We start from the raw sequence: 21,438 nt of genomic DNA, 5'->3' as shown, positions 1-21,438 counted from the left end.
ATCTCCGTACTACCTTGGCTGCCACCGTGGGCCTTGTCACACCCGTGGAACGACCTGGCGGCACCCCACCGCAGCAAGACAATCCGGCTTCGCAGCAGGCTCTGGTGAAGACCAGGTGCCACTTAGACTCCGGTCCTGGGTGCGGCTAGTACCATCATCTCCTGCGGTGGTCCAGAGGGTCCACTGACTCCTTCTGAACCCTGACAGTCGTGGAAATATATATATATAATAAATTATTATACAATGTATCCTGCCCCACAATGGACAATTTTATTTGTAACCCCCCCCCCCCAATAATCTATTATAGTATATACAGTGCCTCCTTGATGAATTATAATATATACAGTGTCCCAAATTAGTTAAATTATATATTGTTCCTTAATAATGAATATTAAAAATAATACCCCCATAATTATTTCATAATTGGAGCACACCATAATGAATTATATGCAGAGCCGGATCATCATTGGCGCTATTGGAGCGCTAGCGCCGGGCCCCCGGATCCGGATTTATTGATTGGGGGCCCCCGGCCTAACGCTCCAATGGCGCTAATGTTCAGTCTCCTGCTGGGCCCACCGACCCTCTATTCGGCAGTCGGGCAGGGGCCTCAGTCCGCCCGGACCGGAAGCTCCTGCCCGTTCCTGTATAGTGCTCGATGTGGCCGTTTCCGGCCACTCGAGCACTATTACTGGAGCGATGTGGCCGGAAGACAACCCCGGCGCACATCGCTCCAGGAGCTAGGCTGCGCGGTCGCGCGATGACGTCATCACGTGGCCGCGCACCCCTTCCTGCCCGGACGCGGCAGGAAGCTAGAAGCTGCGGAGCCAGAGGTGAGTATAAGTTTTTTTTTTAAAATCAAACAGCAGTGAAAACATGGTGGGGGCTTATTGTATAAAAGCATTCATTAGGGGTGAGGGGTGGTCTGCGGGAAGAACATGAAATAATTTATTGTGGTGGACAGCATATTATATAATTCATTGTGTGGGGGGGCAGCATATCATATAATTCATTGTGTGGGGGGGCAGCATATCATATAATTCATTGTGTGGGGGGGCAGCATATAATATAATTCATTGTGTGGGGGGGGCAGCATATCATATAATTCATTGTGGGGGGGGGGGCAGCATATCATATAATTCATTGTGTGGGGGGGCAGCATATCATATAATTCATTGTGTGTGGGGGGGGGCAGCATATCATATAATTCATTGTGTGGGGGGGGGCAGCATATCATATAATTAATTGTGTGGGGGGGAGCATATCATATAATTCATTGTGTGGGGGGGCAGCATATCATATAATTCTTTGTGTGGGAGGGGGCAGCATATCATTTAATTAATTGTGTGGGGGGGGGGCAGCATATCATATAATTCATTGTGTGGGGGGGGGCAGCATATCATATAATTCATTGTGTGGGGGGGCAGCATATCATATAATTCATTGTGTGGGGGGGGGCAGCATATCATATAATTCATTGTGTGGGGGGGCAGCATATCATATAATTCATTGTGTGGGGGGGCAGCATATCATATAATTCATTGTGTGGGGGGCAGCATATCATATAATTCTATATGCTGTATATATGATATATGTGGGGGCACATTGTGGACAGTTGTGGTGTGAGGGGTATATATGATATATGTGCGGGCACAGTATGGACAGTTGTGCTGTGAGGAGTATATATGATATATATGTGGGGGCACAGTGTGGTCAGTTGTGGTGTGAGGGGTATATATGATATATGTGGGGCACAGTGTGGTCAGTTGTGGTGTGAGGGGTAAATATGATATATGTGGGGCACAGTGTGGACAGTTGTGGTGTGAGGGGTATATATGATATATGTGGGGGTACAGTATGGTCAGTTGTGGTGTGAGGGGTATATATGATATATGTGGGGGCACATTGTGGACAGTTGTGGTGTGAGGGGTATATATGATATATGTGCGGGCACAGTGTGGACAGTTGTGCTGTGAGGAGTATATATGATATATATGTGGGGGCACAGTGTGGTCAGTTGTGGTGTGAGGGGTATATATGATATATGTGGGGCACAGTATGGACAGTTGTGGTGTGAGGGGTATATATGATATATGTGGGGCACAGTGTGGTCAGTTGTGGTGTAAGGGGTATATATGATATATGTGGGGCACAGTGTGGTCAGTTGTGGTGTGAGGGGTATATATGATATATGTGGGGCACAGTGTGGTCAGTTGTGGTGTGAGGGGTATATATGATATATGTGGGGGCACAGTGTGGTCAGATGTGGTGTGAGGGGTATATATGATATATGTGGGGCACAGTGTGGTCAGTTGTGGTGTGAGGGGTATATATGATATATGTGGGGCACAGTGTGGTCAGTTGTGGTGTGAGGGGTATATATGATATATGTGGGGGCACAGTGTGGTCAGTTGTGGTGTGAGGGGTATATATGATATATGTGGGGCACAGTGTGGTCAGTTGTGGTGTGAGGGGTATATATGATATATGTGGTGGCACAGTGTGGTCAGATGTGGTGTGAGGGGTATATATGATATATGTGGGGCACAGTGTGGTCAGTTGTGGTGTGAGGGGTATATATGATATATGTGGGGCACAGTGTGGTCAGTTGTGGTGTGAGGGGTATATATGATATATGTGGGGCACAGTGTGGTCAGTTGTGGTGTGAGGGGTATATATGATATATGTGGGGCACAGTGTGGTCAGTTGTGGTGTGAGGGGTAAATATGATATGTGTATATAGTTTGATGCCAACCATATCTGTTTTATAAACCAGCAGAGATGAGTCATGGCTGGAAGAAGCCTCATGGAAGATCAGAAAGAAGGGAAGAGACAACATCAGGGACGTCACCTGTAAGGCATTGGATGACACTGCGGCCTCTGTATAGGACTGGTATATACTACTATATGGTCACTATATGCTGGTACATACTGGTCTGTGTGTAGGTTATCATTTAGTATTGCAGTATTATCCAGTCATTATGTAGTGGTAATAATCCTGATGTAATGTTATTATTTGGGCCTAGTACAGAGGTGTCATTAGTGATATTGTCCTGTGCTGGTTGGTGTTTGTATAATGATAATATGGCGGTAAAGATCATCAGTAAATGGAGTATACACTTGGTAAATTGTTGGTAATACTGCTCTATGTATAGAGTCTTGTACTCATTATCAGGATGTTGGTATTATCTTTATGTCGTGGTGATGCTGTGTGCTGCATTTTGGAGGAATCATTTATAAATAGTTGCGCTATTGTTTGGAAAATTGGTCTTATGGTAGTTTTAATTGGTTACAGTATTGTGGTGCCATTATTTTATAATAGTATGGCGGGAGTATTTTTTGGTTTCTAATATCTCTAGAGCTTTGAAACAGTACAACGATGTGGTATCTTTTTACTTATATTGTTGTGGGAGGGGGCCCCGCATTGGCTGCAGAGCTGGGGGGGCCCCATCCTAAATGAGGTGCTCCATACCACTGGGACCCTTAATCTGGCCCTGATTATATGTATAGTAACTGGTCACTGATGATGAGCTGTGATACACAGTATACTGCCTCCTAATAAATGATAACAAAAATTATGAAATACAAGTGATACATTTTTTAATGCATGTTGTTTGGTGATTTATACCCCATTGCTATAGGATAAAAGCATACCACATTGCATATATGAGTTTCAAGTAAATCTACCACCAAGAAGAAGGATTGTAAACCAAGCACACTGACATACAGGTGTGTGACCCATCTGGCAGGATCTGTTCTTCTTTAAGCTTCCTCTGCACTTGTTTGTAAGAAAAAAAGTGCTTTAAAAATTATGCAATAAGTCTGAGGGGCTCCAGGCTCCATAGATGTTAATAGAGCCTGGAACCCCTTAGGCTCTTCTGCATCATTTTAAAAGTCTTTTTTTGTGAAAACCAGGACGTTAGAAGCTAAAAGAAGAGCAGATCCTGGCAGAGGGGGCACACACCAGTATGTAAGTGTCTTGGCTTACAATCCTTCATTTTGGGGGTAGATGTCCTTTAACTGGTTCGCGACCGCCCGCCGTGTATTCATGGCGGCGGTCGGGTCCCGCTGCATGGAGAGGGCTCACGGGCTGAGCCCTTTGCATAGCCGGTAAGTCTTTGCTGCATATTGCATCCCCCAGAACTGACATAAATATAAATAAACAGTAAAAATCATAAACACATTAGGTATTGACGCGTCCAAAAATGCCCGATCTATCAAAATATATTAACGGTTTTTCAATGCGTTTAACCCCGTAACGGAAAAAATGGCACACTTTTTTGCCATTTTGAAAAATATAAAAAATCTATAGAAAGTGATCAAAAGGTTGTACAGTCCTAAAAATAATATCATTGAAAATATTATCAAATGTTGCAAAAAATGATACCACCCACAGCTCTGTACACCAAAGTATAAAAAAGTTATTGGCGCCAGAAGATGGCAAAATCAAAAAAATAATTTTTGTACAGGAGGTTTTAATTTTTGTAAATGAATGAAAACATTATAAAACCTATACAAATTTGGTATCCCCTTAATCGTACCAACCCAAAGAATAAAGTAAACCTGTCATTTGGGGCGCTCAGTGAAAGATGTAATATCCAAGCCCACAAGAAAATGGCGCAAATGTGTTTTTTCACCATTTTCACTGCATTTGGAATTTTTTTACCACTTCCATGTACATGGCATGGAATATTTAATACCATCACTACGAAGTGCAATTTGTTACGCAGAAAACAAGCTGTCACACAGCTCTTTACATGTAAAAATAAAAAAGTTATGGATTTTTGAAGGTGGGGAGTGAAAAATGGACATGAAAAAACAGGAAAGGGCCTGGTCCTTAACCGGTTAAAGAGACTGTGGCCTCTCCTTTGGTCTAGAGTTTTAAGATGATCTGATGTTTAGTAGATCATAGCAACAACATAACAGCAGAATCAGTTGCCTTCCTGTACCATGTGAGGTCTCTTCATCTTACATCACACAAGAAGTGAAGTCCTATAGTCCAAGGAGGCCACTCTTTGGCCAAAGTGAGTCCAGTGACTTTCAGCCGAGTGGTCAATACCAAAGACATGGAAATTGGGACTGGAGCATCACTTTTTGGGGATTGGGGTTATATTTTTGTGTGAATTGACTTACATTTAAATTTGAAAAGAAAAAAGAAGTGGAGGATCACAATAGGAAATGAAAGTGCTGCACCAAAGTAATCCCCAGAAGCAGAAACACATACGGTGTCATATTCTTCTGTGAAAATAATAAACATTTTTAAGCATAGTAATTATGGGCAGTCCCTGGTTTATGTACAAGATAGGTTTTGTAGGTTTGTTCTTAAAGGGGTTGGCCACTTAACTCCTGTTTTTTTATAATGCTTGTGTGTAAGTGTGGGGGCAGGATATTAGGTAATTTACCTACAGGGTCGGCTCCAGGATGACAGAGCTTCTGTAGGCCCTTTTGCAGTGAAAAAAAATTCAGAAACTAAAACAGTCTCCTGTTCATTAAAATATTCCCTAGTTTATGATATCAGCCCCCTCATTGTTATTTTAAACAAAGCCCTCCCCCCCTCAACCGCATGGATTCATTAAATACAACCCCCCTAACACCATGGATTCCTTATATTTAGCCTTATATAGGCCCCCAGCAGCTCTGGGCCTCAGCACTTAGGGGTGTGGGGGGGGGGGGCATATTACCAGGGAACTCTTGTGTTGGTGAAATCACTAGGGCTATTAGCAAATCACAACTCTGTAACAGGACTGTATCATGATGTTCTTTCTCTATGCACAGTAGGAGATTTGGTGGATGAACCATAATGCCTTGTCTTAAAAGAAATCAAACACAATGCAACTGGTGACTCTCATTGGCAAGATGATGAGCGGAAGCCAAGAAAAGATGGAGACAACAAATAATCTGTTTAGAATACCCTAAATGATATTGAAGATTGCAACCTGTTTTGAGAAGTTTTGAAGGTATCGACAAGTTCATGAAGTTGTATCTTCCTCAGTTCTTCCCACTTTATCTTTAAGGAAATCAACCATCAAAACCAAGCATGATAAACCAGGGACACTTACTCATAGATCCGGGCACCGTGAATATTGTAATCTTCTTATATTTGTTATCCATGGCCTCCTTCCTTCTAAAATCAGCTTTTATAATAATTCTAATGAGCTAGAAGGGCTCTGGTGGATGTTTCTTTAAGATACTGTAATTATAATAGAATTCAGAGATATACATGTGAAAGGAGGAAAACTCCTCCACAGTGTGTGACATACTGCCATCATAATCTTGCAAACACAAAAAGTTCGAAAGATGTATAATTATAGTTTGTTACAGACTGTGTAGGCGTCTACGTAGATGCTAAGTAATCTGTTGAATTGTGTGTGTGTGTGTTTTTGGGAGAAAAACAGAATTAAATCTTTGTTATTAGATATATTACAGATGAACAAGTTATTCTCAAGATGGAATTTATAGACAATAATGTGATCAGTGTATCCTGTATATGTGCAACCCCATGATATTCATGTTGGAACCAAGAACTAGAAACAAATTAGAACATTGGATGGCCTAAATGATTTAAAGGACTGTATTGGCACTGGGGCAAAAGTTGAACATGCCCCACATCCCAACATATTTTTCTAATTCCCATCAGTTTTGTTAGAAGCCAACATGACCAGTAATATAGGACATAGTGAAAATTGGTAAGCCTCCAGTTATATCTACTCAGATATTGAGAATGGAGTGAATGGAAAACACTGTAACCCTTGCAACTGCATATTCCTCTATAAACTCTATTACTTATACAGTGTTATTGCTACTTCTTAGAAAAAAAAAAAAATTACCTAAGGGACGATGGACAGCAGTCTGGCAGCTTGCGTCATAAATTTTAGTGTGCAGAGTGAGGTTGAATTACTTACATTGCTTAAAGAGGTATTGCCATGGAGGGGCGTGGCCTGACGGAGCATGCAGTAAGACGCGCATAGGGAGAGCTCCCACCAGTTATCCTGTTTTTATCCGGTGGTGGTCTAAGAACTGGCTCCAGAACCGAGGATCCTGCTGCTGACACTCTCCGGTACGCTTAGACACCGGCTGAACTTTAGAGAATGCCTTCTAAAGGCACCCGCAGCGCTAAAACTTCCCGCGGCCCTGATTTTCAAGATGGCGCTGGCGCCTCCGCGTCTACTCCCGCATCTTCCCGCCGGCAGAAGAACATCGCGGACCGGCTGGGTTGCTTTGCCAGGCAGACGGGAGGGAAACGATCGGGTCCTCCTGATGACTCATGGCAGCGGACGGATGGCTCGGTTGGAGTGGACCCGGACTTGTCAGAGGACGAGCTCTCTGATATGGAGGTGGGTGACCGGACACTTACTCAGACAGGCCCAGGCTGACTAAAGTCTCCTCACAGGAAGTGGAGCCCACTATTGCTGATGTTCTGAAGGCGGTGACCCGCTGTAATACAGGCATTAGCTCTCTCACACAACAAGTGGGGGGCATGCGGGAAGACCTCTCCATTTTGCGCCATGAGGTGCATAGAATATCTGAACGCACTACTGAGGTAGAGAAGAGAACCTCAGATCTTGAGGATGATATGGAGAAATGCAAAAAAGCTTCCAGAAGGGCACAGGATGAGATTGGCGCTCTTTGGGATAAGACGGATGACCTAGAAAATAGGGCACGCAGAAATAATGTACGGCTGGTGGGGATACCTGAGAAAGAAGAGGGCCAAGATCCCACAACATTCATTGAGCAGTGGTTGCTTCAGAAATTTGGGAAAGAGACGTTATCTCCATTATTTGCCATCGAAAGGGCCCACAGGGTCCCCACAAGACCGTTACCACCAGGTCGCCCACCTAGACCAATGTTGGCAAAGATTCTACACTTCAGAGACAGGGATACTATTCTGCGCAAGGCCCGGGATAATCCTGACCTCACCATCAACGGGGCTAAAATTTCTCTGTTTCCGGACTACTCTCAAGATGTGCAGCGCAGAAGAGCCTTCTGGACATAAAGCGCAGGCTACGAGCCGTGAATGTCCCCTACTCTATGATATTCCCTGCCAAGTTGCGAGTGGTGGCATTGAGGACTACCCACTTTTTTGAGGATCCTAAAACAGCCCTGCAATGGCTAGACCAACATGAAGGCCAACTGCGGAATCGTGTACCGGAGGAGGGGGACTGATCGACCCCTGTGATAGAGACCTTTAAGATAAGAGTTTCTGATATGTTGCCCTAATGCACCTGTGGTTGTTACTGTACGGGGCTCCTGATAAGATATCCACAGAAGGGGCAGTTTTCTACATTTAATGTTTATTATACAGTGTTATTGTCAATGGTTCTGCAGTAAAAGTAGTGATCCGGATAGTTTTGTTAAGGGTAGAAAGATCCTGGCTTCCCTCCACTATTTGGTGGAAATAGGGGGGAGGTGGGTGGGAGATGCACCTGATGAGTAGTACTGAAGATGGTTATGTATGAGAAATATGCAGTACATGCTCAGAGGGTATATCGTAGGTATACGCATAGCCCCAACAAGGGCTCAGGTGGATGGAGATGTATTAGGAGTCACTTGTGGTATATGTTTTTGTTGTGGGGGGGAAGGGAGGGGGGGGGAGGGTCTGGTTCCGGCCTTGGGAGAAAGCGAATGGAAGATATGTTGGTGTGTGGTGGGAACGGGCGGCTGTGACTTTAGTGTGTATGTAAGGATAGATGGCGATGAATGTGAAAGTAGTTAGTTGGAATGTGAGAGGTCTGTCTGATGCAACCAAGCGTATGGGGGTCTTTCAGTACCTGCTTAGACAACAGCCTGCCATATATTGTCTTCAGGAGACACATTTGTCTGAGGATCATGTCCATTTGATGAATAAGCCCTGGATAGGGAATGCCTACCATGCTGTCTATTCCACATACGCAAGGATGAAAAATCCGCACATAAGACTGGGCAAAAAGTCCTTCCAATTTATAAAAGAAGAAAAAATAAGCAGAAAACCAAAATAGATGGAAAAAAACGTATTTGTGATGTTTTGTTTCTTACTAAAAATAAAATGGTGAGCAAGGTGAGCATTCTGGTGCATAAGAATATACCTTTGGAATGTGTTGATAAAGCAGTGGAAACGGAGGGGAGGTATATCTGTCTGAAGTGCAATGTTGGTACATTCTCCTTTCTGCTTATTACAGTATACATCCCTCCTCCTTACTCAAATGTGGTATGTACTTTGGTGTTGACATATATTGCAAAGCATCCAGGGATACCCTATTTGGTGGTGGGAGATTTCAACAATGTCCCTCATGAAGGCCTGGACAGACATAGACTGCTGACAGATGGTAGGGCGGTAGGGGTAACTCCCTTTGGTACTCTGATCTCGGAGGTGGGTATGATAGACCTCTGGCAGGTCCGTTACCCGTGCTCTAGACAATATTCCTGCTGTTCCTCTACCTATGCTAGTCTCTCTAGAATTGACCTGGCGCTGGGGGATTCCGGAATGTTACTCCGAGTGACGGACGTTCAGTACCTCCAGAGGACACTGTCTGATCACTCCCCTACGTTAATTTCCCTTACCACACCCGGGGAACCTCATACTTCTATGAGATTGTGGAGGATTAATCCCTTTTGGTTGACTCAACCGCTGGTGACTAGTAATGTTCCGGGCGACCTCACTCACTTCTTTGAGGCACATGTAGATTGTGACTCACAGCAATGGACATGGGAGACCATGAAAATCTTTTTGAGGGGGGTTCTTATGAAATATGTGAGTGTTACCAAATCTAGGACTCGGGCATTAGATGAGGCTATGCACTTGGAAATGCGTAGGGCAGAAGCAGACTTTATTGAAAAGCCTACTGACCTCACCAAAGACAGACTGCGACAAGCTCAGGAGGTACTTAATACACACTTGTTAGAGGTGGCGGCTCGGAAGCGTATGTTCATGAAACAAAGATTTTTTGAGGAGGGGGAGAAAGTAGGCCACTTGCTATCTGTCATCTCGAAGGCGCAGCAAGGGGCAACCCATATTGGTTCTCTCAAGGCGCCAAACGGGGTCGTGTGCACTGATGTTAAAGGTATTCTAGATGTCTTGCAGACCTTTTACACAGACCTGTACACAACAAGAACGCAGGCGTCAGGTAGAGATATTGAGAATTTTTTGACTAAACTCTCCTTACCTCAACTATCGGCAGAGCATAGGGATATGCTGGAGGGCCCTCTGACTTTGGAGGAGATAGAAGAGGCAACGCAGGCGATGGCCAATGACAAGGCCCCAGGGGTGGACGGGATGCCAACGGAGCTGTACAAAAAATTTGGGGGAATCTTGCTGCCTAAGCTATTAAAGGTGTTTGAGGAATCCTTTGAGAAAGGGGACTTACCCCAGTCGATGCAGGAAGCCATTATCGTGGTAATACCTAAGGAAGGGAAGGACCCTCAGGTACCAGAGTCATATAGGCCCATTTCCTTGTTATCCACTGATGTGAAGATACTAGCCAAGACCTATCCAAGCGATTAATTCGTGTCATCTCCTCCGTTATTCATTCCGACCAGACGGGTTTTATGCCCCAAAAATCGACCTCTATCAATATCCGGAGATTGCTACTCAGCCTACAGATCCCCGCAGATAACATGGGTCAGAGAGCAGTGCCGCTAAGGCCTTTGATAGCGTGGAATGGCAATATCTTTGGGAGGTCATGCGGGTGATGGGTTTTGGACCTAATTTTATATCTTGGGTCAAGGTGTTATATTCTGCACCCAGGGCGAGGATACGAGCAAATGGAGAATTGTCTGAGTGGTTTCCCCTTACTAGGGGTACACGACAGGGTTGCCCTTTGTCACCCATGCTGTTCTCCATCGCCATAGAGCCATTAGCAGCGGCGGTGAGGCTGTCTCCGGATATTGAGGGGTTTCGATATGGCCAGTTACACAATAAAATAGCGCTGTACGCGGATGATGCATTATTGTTTCTGGGAGACACCGGGCCCTCTTTGGTGGCGACAATGCGCCTGTTGGAGGAATTTGGATTCCTATCAGGCCTTACTGTTAATTGGCATAAGTCGGCCTTGATGGCAGTGGATCGTTTGGATGGGGCCTTGGCGGGATTGGGGACTCCCATACCAGTGGTTTCTAGATTTAGATATTTGGGGATAGAGGTCTCTCCATGCATATGGGACTTTGAAGAACTTAACTTGACGCCACTTCTCACTAAGATAAGAACCAAGATAGCAGCTTGGTGTAAGCTTCCCTTGACGGTAATAGGTCGCCTGAACCTTGTAAAGATGGTGGTGATGCCCCAGCTGCTGTACGCCCTGCATAATGCCCCGATATGGCTACCCCTTAATAGGTTTCACAGGATAAAGGCCCTAATAAGAGACTTGGTGTGGGGGCGGAAACACCCTCGCATCAAGCTGGAAACTCTGCAGCACTCAAAGACGAACGGGGGATTAGCCCTCCCCAATCCATGGCTTTATTATTTGGCAGCGCAGCTCCAACACCTACGGGGGTGGGGGGCTGACAGAATGGTAGGGGTCTCAGCAGGGATGGTTAGCTACTATTTAGGTACTACGAGGCTACTCATGACCTTGGATGGGGGGGGGCTTCCGCCGGGAAACTGATTGGCTTCCGACAATAAAGCTTATTCACATCCTATGGGGGAAAGTGAAGCAGATTAGAGGGGTTACAGGCTTTACAGAATATACCACCTTATGGTATAATGGGACGCTCGGGGAATTTGCTAAAATGGAGGATTACGAGTATTGGGTCTCGGTGGGCCTGGTTAAACTGTCCCAACTATGTGAGGAAGGTAGCATTAAACCATTTCAGCAACTGCAGGAGGAATTATCCTTACTGCACAGCAGCTTCTACAGGTATCTGCAGATCCACCATGCATTTGACGCACAAAAGCGACTAACTCCCTTAGAAATCAGGAAGGATCCAATTATTCGATGTGTGGCCAATGCTGATTACCTACCAGGATTGATATCCTTGGTGTATCGTCTCTTATTAGATAAGTTCTTGGATAGCTACCCCCTTAGGGTTAGGCAGAAGTGGGAAAGGGACGTAGGTAATATCACGGATGAGCAATGGGAGGGGTTACTGGAGGAGATCCCGTCTATGTCCATTAGTGAATCGGGTAGATTATCTCAAATCTATATTTTACACCGCGCTTATCGTACGCCCAAATTATTGCATGACATAGGTATCCGTCCTGATGATAACTGTCCAAAGTGTGGGGAAACTCCAGCAGATATGGCTCTCATGTTGTGGACCTGCACACATCTGTCATCCTTTTGGTCAGGAGTGCTGGATCTTCTTGATAAGGTTTTCTCTACACATTTGCCTAGGAACATACTGCTGTGTGTGTTGGGATGCATGGAGGAGGTGCAGTTGACTAAGAGATGTAAAACGGCGGTTGGCCGTATACTCTTGGTTGCGCGGAAGACTATTGCTGCCCACTGGATACAGCCTGTTTCGCCCACTGAGGCGGAATTTCTTACAAAAGCGAATGGGCTTTTGCTAAACGAACGGGCGGTATTCCAAAAAAGGGGGAAGCCGGAGAAATTTGAGAAATTGTGGAGTGAGTGGTTAGATACACCAGGGCTGGCGTCACAAGCATTGCTGAGAGGTAGGATTAGCGTGGGGGGTACGAATGTCGGGGTATGAATGATTTTGTTGGTCTGGGAAGGGGCTGAAGGGCTGGGGCATTGCTCAACCTATTATAAGTAATAACATTGGGCAGACAAGGTCCATCCCAGAATTGCTGTAGGTGAAGCTTTCGGGGGCCGGAACCAGGGGGTGGGGGGGGGGGGTTGAGGAGGGGGGGTGGGGGTTGGGTATTTCTTTGTTTTTCCCCACTTGGGGTATTGTTGGCACTGTACTGTTTGCCTTAAAATGTAAAAATAAATAAAGATCAATCTGATTTAAAAAAAAAAAGAGGTATTGCCATGAAGACAAGTTTCTTATATGTACTCAGTATAACAAAATAACGCATTTTCTAATTCACTGTTATTAACAAAAATGCAGCATATCACAGAAATAATTCCAACCTGTCTCTATCAGTCCTGGAGTATACAATTTTAGTCCCCTAGACACGACCCTGTTACTTCTGACTGAGGGTTGGGGACACCATCTTGGATTTCTGTAAGACGCCGTGCAGCTGAGATTTCTGTCTCTCTCTGCTCTGTGCCGTCCACGACAGAGCTCACAGACACTCATCTCTTCCTGGCAGCAAACACATTGTAAGGAGAGAGAAGCTGCAAGCTTCAGGCAGATAAGTTATCCAGGGGAAGGGGGAGGCAGGCACATATCTGTGAGAACAGATATGTAGCAGAACTACCAGTGTGTAATAGGCGTCTCATCATCTCTCATCAGTCTCATTTATCTTACTATGTGTCAGATACTAGTACAATGTCAGAAGCTAGATGAAAGTGTAGATAAACCTGTACCCTGATAATGTAACCACACTGCCAGCTCACAGAACTAGATGGATCATGAAGTGTCTGCTTAGAGCAGTGGTTCTCAACCTATGGGTCGGGACCCCAGCGGGGGTCGAACGACCAAAACCGGGGGTCGCCTAAAGCCATCGGAGCCGCAATTTTACTGTGTTTTTACAGTGAGTTCCATGGTTTGGGGTCACCACAGCATGAGGAACTGTATTGCGGGGTCACAGCATTAGAAAGGTTGAGAACCACTGGCTTAGAGAGTCCCTGCTCACACTCTGGAATCTTACACTGACCATTACTGAGAGTTAGGAGCTAAAACAGCAATAAAACTGAGTAAAATTGTAAAGTAAGGGGTTGAAATGATCTTTATTGGGGATTGAGATTTGAGAATTTTCTTTAGTGGGAAAACCCCTTTAAATTGCGAGATGTCAAAGGGGAACAAAGGGCTCATGGACAAATTCAAAGTCTCCAACCTCTATAGTTGGGGTTTTGTACAACATGGAGGAGCATGAATTCACATCTAAGTTGCATTTTAAGTTGGAGAGTTGAATGTGTCATGTGAAGGACACCAATGGATCGTAATGGACTATTATATTTCTGTCATTTTCCTGGAAAAAATAGCAATGTCTGCGAATACCACAATATCTGCAATGGAGGTGCTGAAGGGAGGATCTGACACCGATGAGAGCAGAATCTAACATCACAGATTACCTTCTGTAATATGAACAGTAATAACTTTGTAACAATCTAATTGCAGCATTTTCAGAGAACATAATGTACAATAAAACGCGGCGGCTCCAGTGATACTTGTCCCTTGTATCTAAAGATGCTTTTCTTCGCAGCAATTTCTCCTTTTTAAAAGCAATTTCAAGGAGAGATTCCTGCATCGGTTTTAATACCATTCTCTAAAGGTCATAGGCATTTAATGACTATTTATGAAAGACGAGTAATACCGATCTTTATATCTCCACTTATAGTTTACTCCGGCTATAAAATTATAACTGTCAGACATCTTTGGCTTTTCTGGAACATTTTTGTGCTTGCTGGTATTTGTTTCTGCTTTGTGGTTATAGTTAGTTCAAGATAATGTCAGGAGATGGGGTAAAGGGATCTTTAATGCCCCGAAAAAGAGTTTTTTAAGGGAAACATTGTTTTTACATTACCAGGTATGAGAATGACTAAGATGTCATAGTCGATGTCATAGTCCGAAACGCGTCACCGCAGCCTTCTTTTTGTGTCCTGTGTCTCCGTGTCTATGTTACCTACTGCAAACTTGTCATTTTTTTCACCTCAATGCTGGAATCCACCTTTACCTTTTGTTGGTTTAATTGTTTTTACTTGGTAGTGATACATTTTTGCTAATTTTGTTTTTATTTTCTATAGTAGAATGGAGATTGTGTGTATGGTTATGGGTGACCACCTTGCCTTAGATAATGAAGGGGTTTTTGTGCCAAGCAAGGCCGGATTATAGGGGGAGCTCCCATGGCGCGCGCCCCAGGGCCCCCACCACTTTAACCTTAAAGGGCCCCCCACCAAATGTGGGCGATTCAGGTGGTTGCATGACCGACCAAATTGCCCACTGTGTATCTGGAACCGAGCTGTGTATCTGCCGTACCAGAAAGTTGGCAGACATGGGGCATGCCTCGACTTCAGCCTATGGCAGAGCCAGGGAACAAGACGTTCCCTTCTCTGCCATTAGACAATCCGAGGTAAATCAAGATGGTGGCGCCCTGCTGCTGGCGGCGGCTCAAGGTGTGACGTCACTGCGCCGGCACAGAGTGTGATGTCACCGTGCTTCCTGTCGACATGGCGCCGAAATCTTGGTACACTGCGAGGGAAGACAACGAGGTCGGCATGCATCGGGGAGCGGAGGAAAGTGAAGTACAATTTTATTATGTTACCTTGGACTGTGTATTGACTTTATAGGGCAATTGTATATAGTTCGTTATTACAGGATGTGTTATATATAGGGGGTGTATATAGTTATTATGGGGGTATATAGTTATAATAGGGGGACTTTATATAGTTAGTTATTATAGAAGGTGTATGTAGTTATAGGGGGTTGTATATAGTTGTTATAGGGGTCTGTATATAGTTAGTTATTATAGGGGGTGTATATAGTTATTATGGGTGTCTGTATATAGTTATTATAGGGTGTGTATATAGTATATAATTATGTAATTATATATAAAGTATATAAGTATATAATTATTATAGGGGTTGTGATAGGGGAACTGTATATAGTCAATGCTGTCGGACTGTATATAGGTAATGTTGGGGGACTGTATATAGTTAATACTGGGGGTGCATATAGTGATTACTGGGGGCGGTATATAGTTATTGTTAGGGGGCTGTATGCAGTAGTTTACTGGGGGCTGTATATATTTATTGATGGGGAGCTGTATATAGTGATTGCTGGTGGGCTGTATATAGTGATTACTGTGGGATGTATATAATGAGTACTGGGGTGGGGTCTCTATACAGTGATTACTGGGGGTGTATATATTTATTGCTGGGGCCATATATAATGATTACTGGGGACTGTATATAGTGATTGCTGAGGGCTGGATACAGTGATTACTGGGGGCTGTATATAGTTATTGATGGGGGGGCTGTATATATTTATTATTGGGGGTTGTATATAGTGATTACTAGATGCTGTATATAGTGATTACTGGGAGCTGTATATAGTTATTGCTGGGGGGCTTTATATAGTTACTGGGGGATGTACATATTGTACAATATGTACATATTGATGGGGAGCTGTATATAGTGATTGCTGGTGGGCTGTATATAGTGATTGCTGGTGGGCTGTATATAGTGATTACTGTGGGCTGTATATAATGAGTACTGGGGTGGGTTCTCTATACAGTGATTACTGGGGGTGTATATATTTATTACTGGGGGCCATATATAATGATTACTGGGGACTGTATATAGTGATTGCTGGGAGCTGGATACAGTGATTACTGGGGGCTGTATATAGTTATTGATGGGGGGGCTGTATATATTTATTGTTGGGGGTTGTATATAGTGATTACTTGACGCTGTATATAGTGATTACTGGGAGCTGTATATAGTGGTTGCTGGGGGAGCTGTATATAGTTATTGCTGGGGGCTGTATATATTTATTGCTGAGGGCTGTATACAGTGGTTACTGGGGACTGTATATAGTGAAAGCTGGGAGCTGTATAAAGTTATTGCTGGGAGGCTGTATATACTGGTTACTGGGGCTGTATATAGTTATTGCAGGGGGGCTGCATATATTTATTACTGGGGGCTGTATATAGTGATTACTGGGGGCTGTATATAGTGATTACTGGGGGCTGTATGTAGTGATTGCTGGGGGAACTGTATATAGTGATTACTGGGGGCTGTATACAGTGATTGCTGGGGAAGCTGTATATAGTGATTGCTAGGGGCTGCATATAGTGAATACTGGGGGGATGTCTTTAGTGATTGCTGGGGAGCTGTATATAGTGATTTCTGGGGGGGCTGATCTCTAACCAGCGATGCACCACAATTCTTTTGAAGCTGCCAGCAGCTTTGTTTGCGCCGATCAATGGGATAAAAGTATATGTACTATTACGGCGCATCGGGAAGGGTTAATAGATGTATTTTGGTAACTTACCTGATATCCTGCCCCCCCACATACACACACATTACAAAATACATGAGGTAAGGTGGCCAACCCCTTTAACAGTTAAGTTTGTTAACCCCTATCCTGTGGAAAGGAGATGACAATAAACCTTGGCACGAACACTTTAACAGCATTTGCAGACTTTAACTGGAAACATTAATTGACTAATGGAGATTGTTGTGGGCATGCTCTGTGCCATGTGCACAGGAAGGAGAGTGTGGAGACAGTGATCATCCCCTGTTGTGAACGGTCTCTTATCTCTATGTACATGTTACACTTCATCCTGACTGACATTGTAAGAGACGTTTAGAGACAGACACTCAAAGACAGAGAAAGTCAGAGAATGAGATGGTCAGAGACAGCTCAGGCCAATTCATTTGAATGGTCCCCATTTATCTGACTTAGGCTGGATTCACATTGTTCCATGATCAGTCCGTGATCATGGACATGAGAAGTGCCGGGCGATGGACTGATCACTCAGTCCATCGTCCGGCGATGCTGGGGACTGAACTCCTTGCATAATATTGATATTTAACGCATGAGTTCTAATGTCGGCCCTGCTGCATCGGGGAACCAAGAACTCTGTGCATCATATATCAATATGATGCTCAGACTTCAATTCCCAGCATAGTGATCGGTACTTATGACTCCAGCCTTAAAGGACATCTACCACCAGGATGAAGGATTGTAAATCAAGCACACTGACATACTGGTGTATGCCCCCTCTGGAAGGGTCTGCTCTTCCTTTAGCTTCTTATGTCCTGGCTGTATATACTGGTTACTGGGGCTGTATATAGTTATTGCAGGGGGGCTGTATATAGTGATTACTGGGGGCTGTATGTAGTGATTGCTGGGGGAGGTGTATATAGTGATTACTGGGGGCTGTATACAGTGATTGCTGGGGAAGCTGTATATAGTGATTGCTGGGGGCTGTATATAGTGAATACTGGGGAGCTGTCTATAGTGATTGCTGGGGAACTGTATATAGTGATTTCTGGGGGGCTGTATATAGTGATTGCTGGGGGGCTGTATATAGTAATTACTGGGGAACTGTATATAGTGATTACTTGGGACTGTATATGGCTCCAAGCTCCATAGATGTTAATGAAGCCTGGAGCTCCTTGGGATAATTTAAACCTTTCATAATTTAAACCTTTTTTTCTTAAAAATAAAGGCATAGGAAGCTGAAAGAAGAGCAGATCCTGCACTACACCAGTATGTAGTTGCGCTTAGTTTACAATCCTTCATCCTGGTGGTAGATGTCCTTTAAGGATAGACAATCTATTAATTTAGTCTGGAATACCATTTTAATGTAATGACAACAGTACAGAGAATATCCATTACATTTCTCCTTAGATTTGTGTATTTTGTCTACTATTTGCTACAAGTCTAATCCTTCTCGTTTTAGAACGCAACCACTGACCCCCAAGTCACGGCAAACACTGTTCACAGTAATTACGAGAAGCATTGTGACAAAGATGGATTCTCACACAGGATTTCCGAGGGCAATTCTCAGATCGAAAAGTCACGAAGCAAATGTAGGTGACACATGTAAATGAGCATAAACGTATCTAATATTGGCTGAGGTTCTCCATGCTGCTGTGCGGCGATAATACCTTGCGGATGGCTTTCGGTACAAGTGCAGCGTGTGGAGCGCATACATGTTATTGATTTTACAGATGTCATTACTATTCTGTTACTGTGGGGGCTGCGTAAAAGATTCATTTTAAGAATGCAATTCTATATCACAGGCGCCCAAAGACCTTGTAATAACTAGCGGTTGATTAAGGTTGTAATTCAAGCTGCTTGTTAAAAAAAAAAACATATAACATATAAAAATATATCTATTTTTTTTGTGCAGTGAAAATTTATTCTGTTGCTCATTAAATCTACAATTTCACCTTGAGTAGGCTATATTGCTCTCAGGAGATATGAGGTGTGAAATCAGCATCCGCACTACTTGTTAAGAAAATAAATTTCTACTAACCTTTAAAAAATGTGCATCCCTGCTCCTTGCATGAGGCTTTACCTTGAACGTCTCACCGCACGTAGGCCAATATCATCTCAAAGTGGGACGTCTTGAAATAAAATATCCCGCCTCATTAAACTTGATTACTTATCGAACTGATTAAAACCCTGTGCTTATCCGATGGGAAAAATACACAGGAACGGTGAGATGAAAAGGATTGGACAGGTTGTGTACCCAGGTTGGCCGGTGAGCCATGAATTAAAGGGGTGGTTTGGGATCTGTGGGGTGAAAATGAATGCTAGGGTCTTCTAATTTCCAGGGGAGACCCCCTGGCAGATCAAGCCTTGGCTATTTGCTAGGGGTGTCAATTTGCCAGATTGACCAGAATGCCCAACGATTAGAGATGAGCGAACACTAAAATGCTCGGGTACTCGTTATTCGAGACAAACTTTTCCCGATGCTCGAGTGCTCGTCTCGAATAACGAACCCCATTGAAGTCAATGGGAGACTCGAGCATTTTTCAAGGGGACCAAGGCTCTGCACAGGGAAGCTTGGCCAAACACCTGGAAACCTCAGAAAAGGATGGAAACACCACGGAAATGGACAGGAAACAGCAGGGGCAGCATGCATGGATGCCTCTGAGGCTGCATAATCGCACCATTATGCCAAAATTATGGGCAACAGCATGGCCATGACAGAGTGACAGAATGAAGCTAGATAGCATCTAAAACATGCAATAATTGACCCTGACACTATAGGGGACGGCATGCAGAGGCAGCGGCAGCAGGCTAGAGAGTGGCATGGCGACATACCCTAAATGGACTCAGGCTTCAAACCAATGGGTGGCAGAGAGGAACCAAAGGAGGTGAGCAAGAAGCGCTCAAATAATATCGGTACATGATAAAAGTTTGCCAGTATATTTTGTGGATTACACAGCAGGGTGGCGACAAAGTTAACAACTTTGATGTGGAATCCATGAAAACAACCCAAATTTGTGCCTGACACACCTCGTTTGATAAAGGGACGATGTATGGAGGCAGCTATATGGACGACTTTTGGAGGTAGCAATGGAGACAACGTGTGGAGGCTGCTATGGAGACAATTTAATTTGGATAGTGCCTGTATGTGGCAGTCCCAAAAATTTTTCAAACCAGAGGAGCAGGTAGGTGGCCCTCCAGAAAAATGGAATAGATTGAGTGCCTGTATGTGGCAGTCCCAAAAAGTTTTCAAACCAGAGGAGCAGGTAGGTGGCCCTCCAGAAAAATGGAATAGATTGAGTGCCTGTATGTGGCAGTCCCAAAAAGTTTTCAAACCAGAGGAGCAGGTAGGTGGCCCTCCAGTAAAATGGAATAGATTGAGTGCCTGTATGTGGCAGTCCCAAAAATTTTTCAAACCAGAGGAGCAGGTAGGTGGCCCTCCAGTAAAATGGAATAGATTGAGTGCCTGTATGTGGCACTCCCAAAAATTGTTTAAAACAGAGGACCGGGTAGGTGGCCCTCCAGAAAAATGGAATACATTGAGTGCCTGTATGTGGCACTCCCAAAAATTGTTTAAAACAGAGGACCGGGTAGGTGGCCCTCCAGAAAAATTAAATGCATAAAGTACTATAGCAAGAGCCAGTGGGCCCTGTCAAAAAATAGCCAGTTTCCTCTGCTTTACTGTACAAAGAGGAGGAGAAGGAGGAAAATGAGGAGGAGGAGGAGTGGATCAATTATTCAGGTTGAGCTTCCTTCACCTGGTGGAGATTGGAAATTATGAGAAATCCAGGCTTTATTCATCTTAATAAGCGTCAGCCTGTCAGCGCTGTCAGTCGACAGGCGTGTACGCTTATCGGTGATGATGCCACCAGCTGCACTGAAAACCCGCTCGGACAAGACGCTAGCAGCAGGGCAGGCAAGAACCTCCAAGGCATACAGCGCCAGTTCGTGCCACATGTCCAGCTTTGAAACCCAGTAGTTGTAGGGAGCTGTGTGATCATTTAGGACGATGGTATGGTCAGCTACGTACTCCCTCACCATCTTTCTGTAAAGATCAGCCCTACTCTGCCGAGACTGGGGACAGGTGACAGTGTCTTGCTGGGGTGACATAAAGCTGGCAAAAGCCTTGTAAAGCGTACCCTTGCCAGTGCTGGACAAGCTGCCTGCTCGCCTACTCTCCCTCGCTACTTGTCCCGCAGAACTACGCACTCTGCCGCTAGCGCTGTCAGAAGGGAAATACTGTTTCAGCTTGTGCACCAGGGCCTGCTGGTATTCATGCATTCTCACACTCCTTTCCTCTGCAGGGATGAGAGTGGAAAGATTTTGCTTGTACCGTGGGTCCAGGAGAGTGAACACCCAGTAATCGGTGCTGGAATAAATTCTTTGAACGCGAGGGTCACGGGATAGGCAGCCTAGCATGAAATCTGCCATATGCGCCAGAGTACCAACGCG

The sequence above is a fragment of the Engystomops pustulosus genome, chromosome 10 (genome assembly GCF_040894005.1).
Source record: "Engystomops pustulosus chromosome 10, aEngPut4.maternal, whole genome shotgun sequence".
In the NCBI taxonomy this organism is placed as follows: domain Eukaryota; kingdom Metazoa; phylum Chordata; class Amphibia; order Anura; family Leptodactylidae; genus Engystomops; species Engystomops pustulosus.
Note: the sequence above shows the minus strand (reverse complement) of the source record.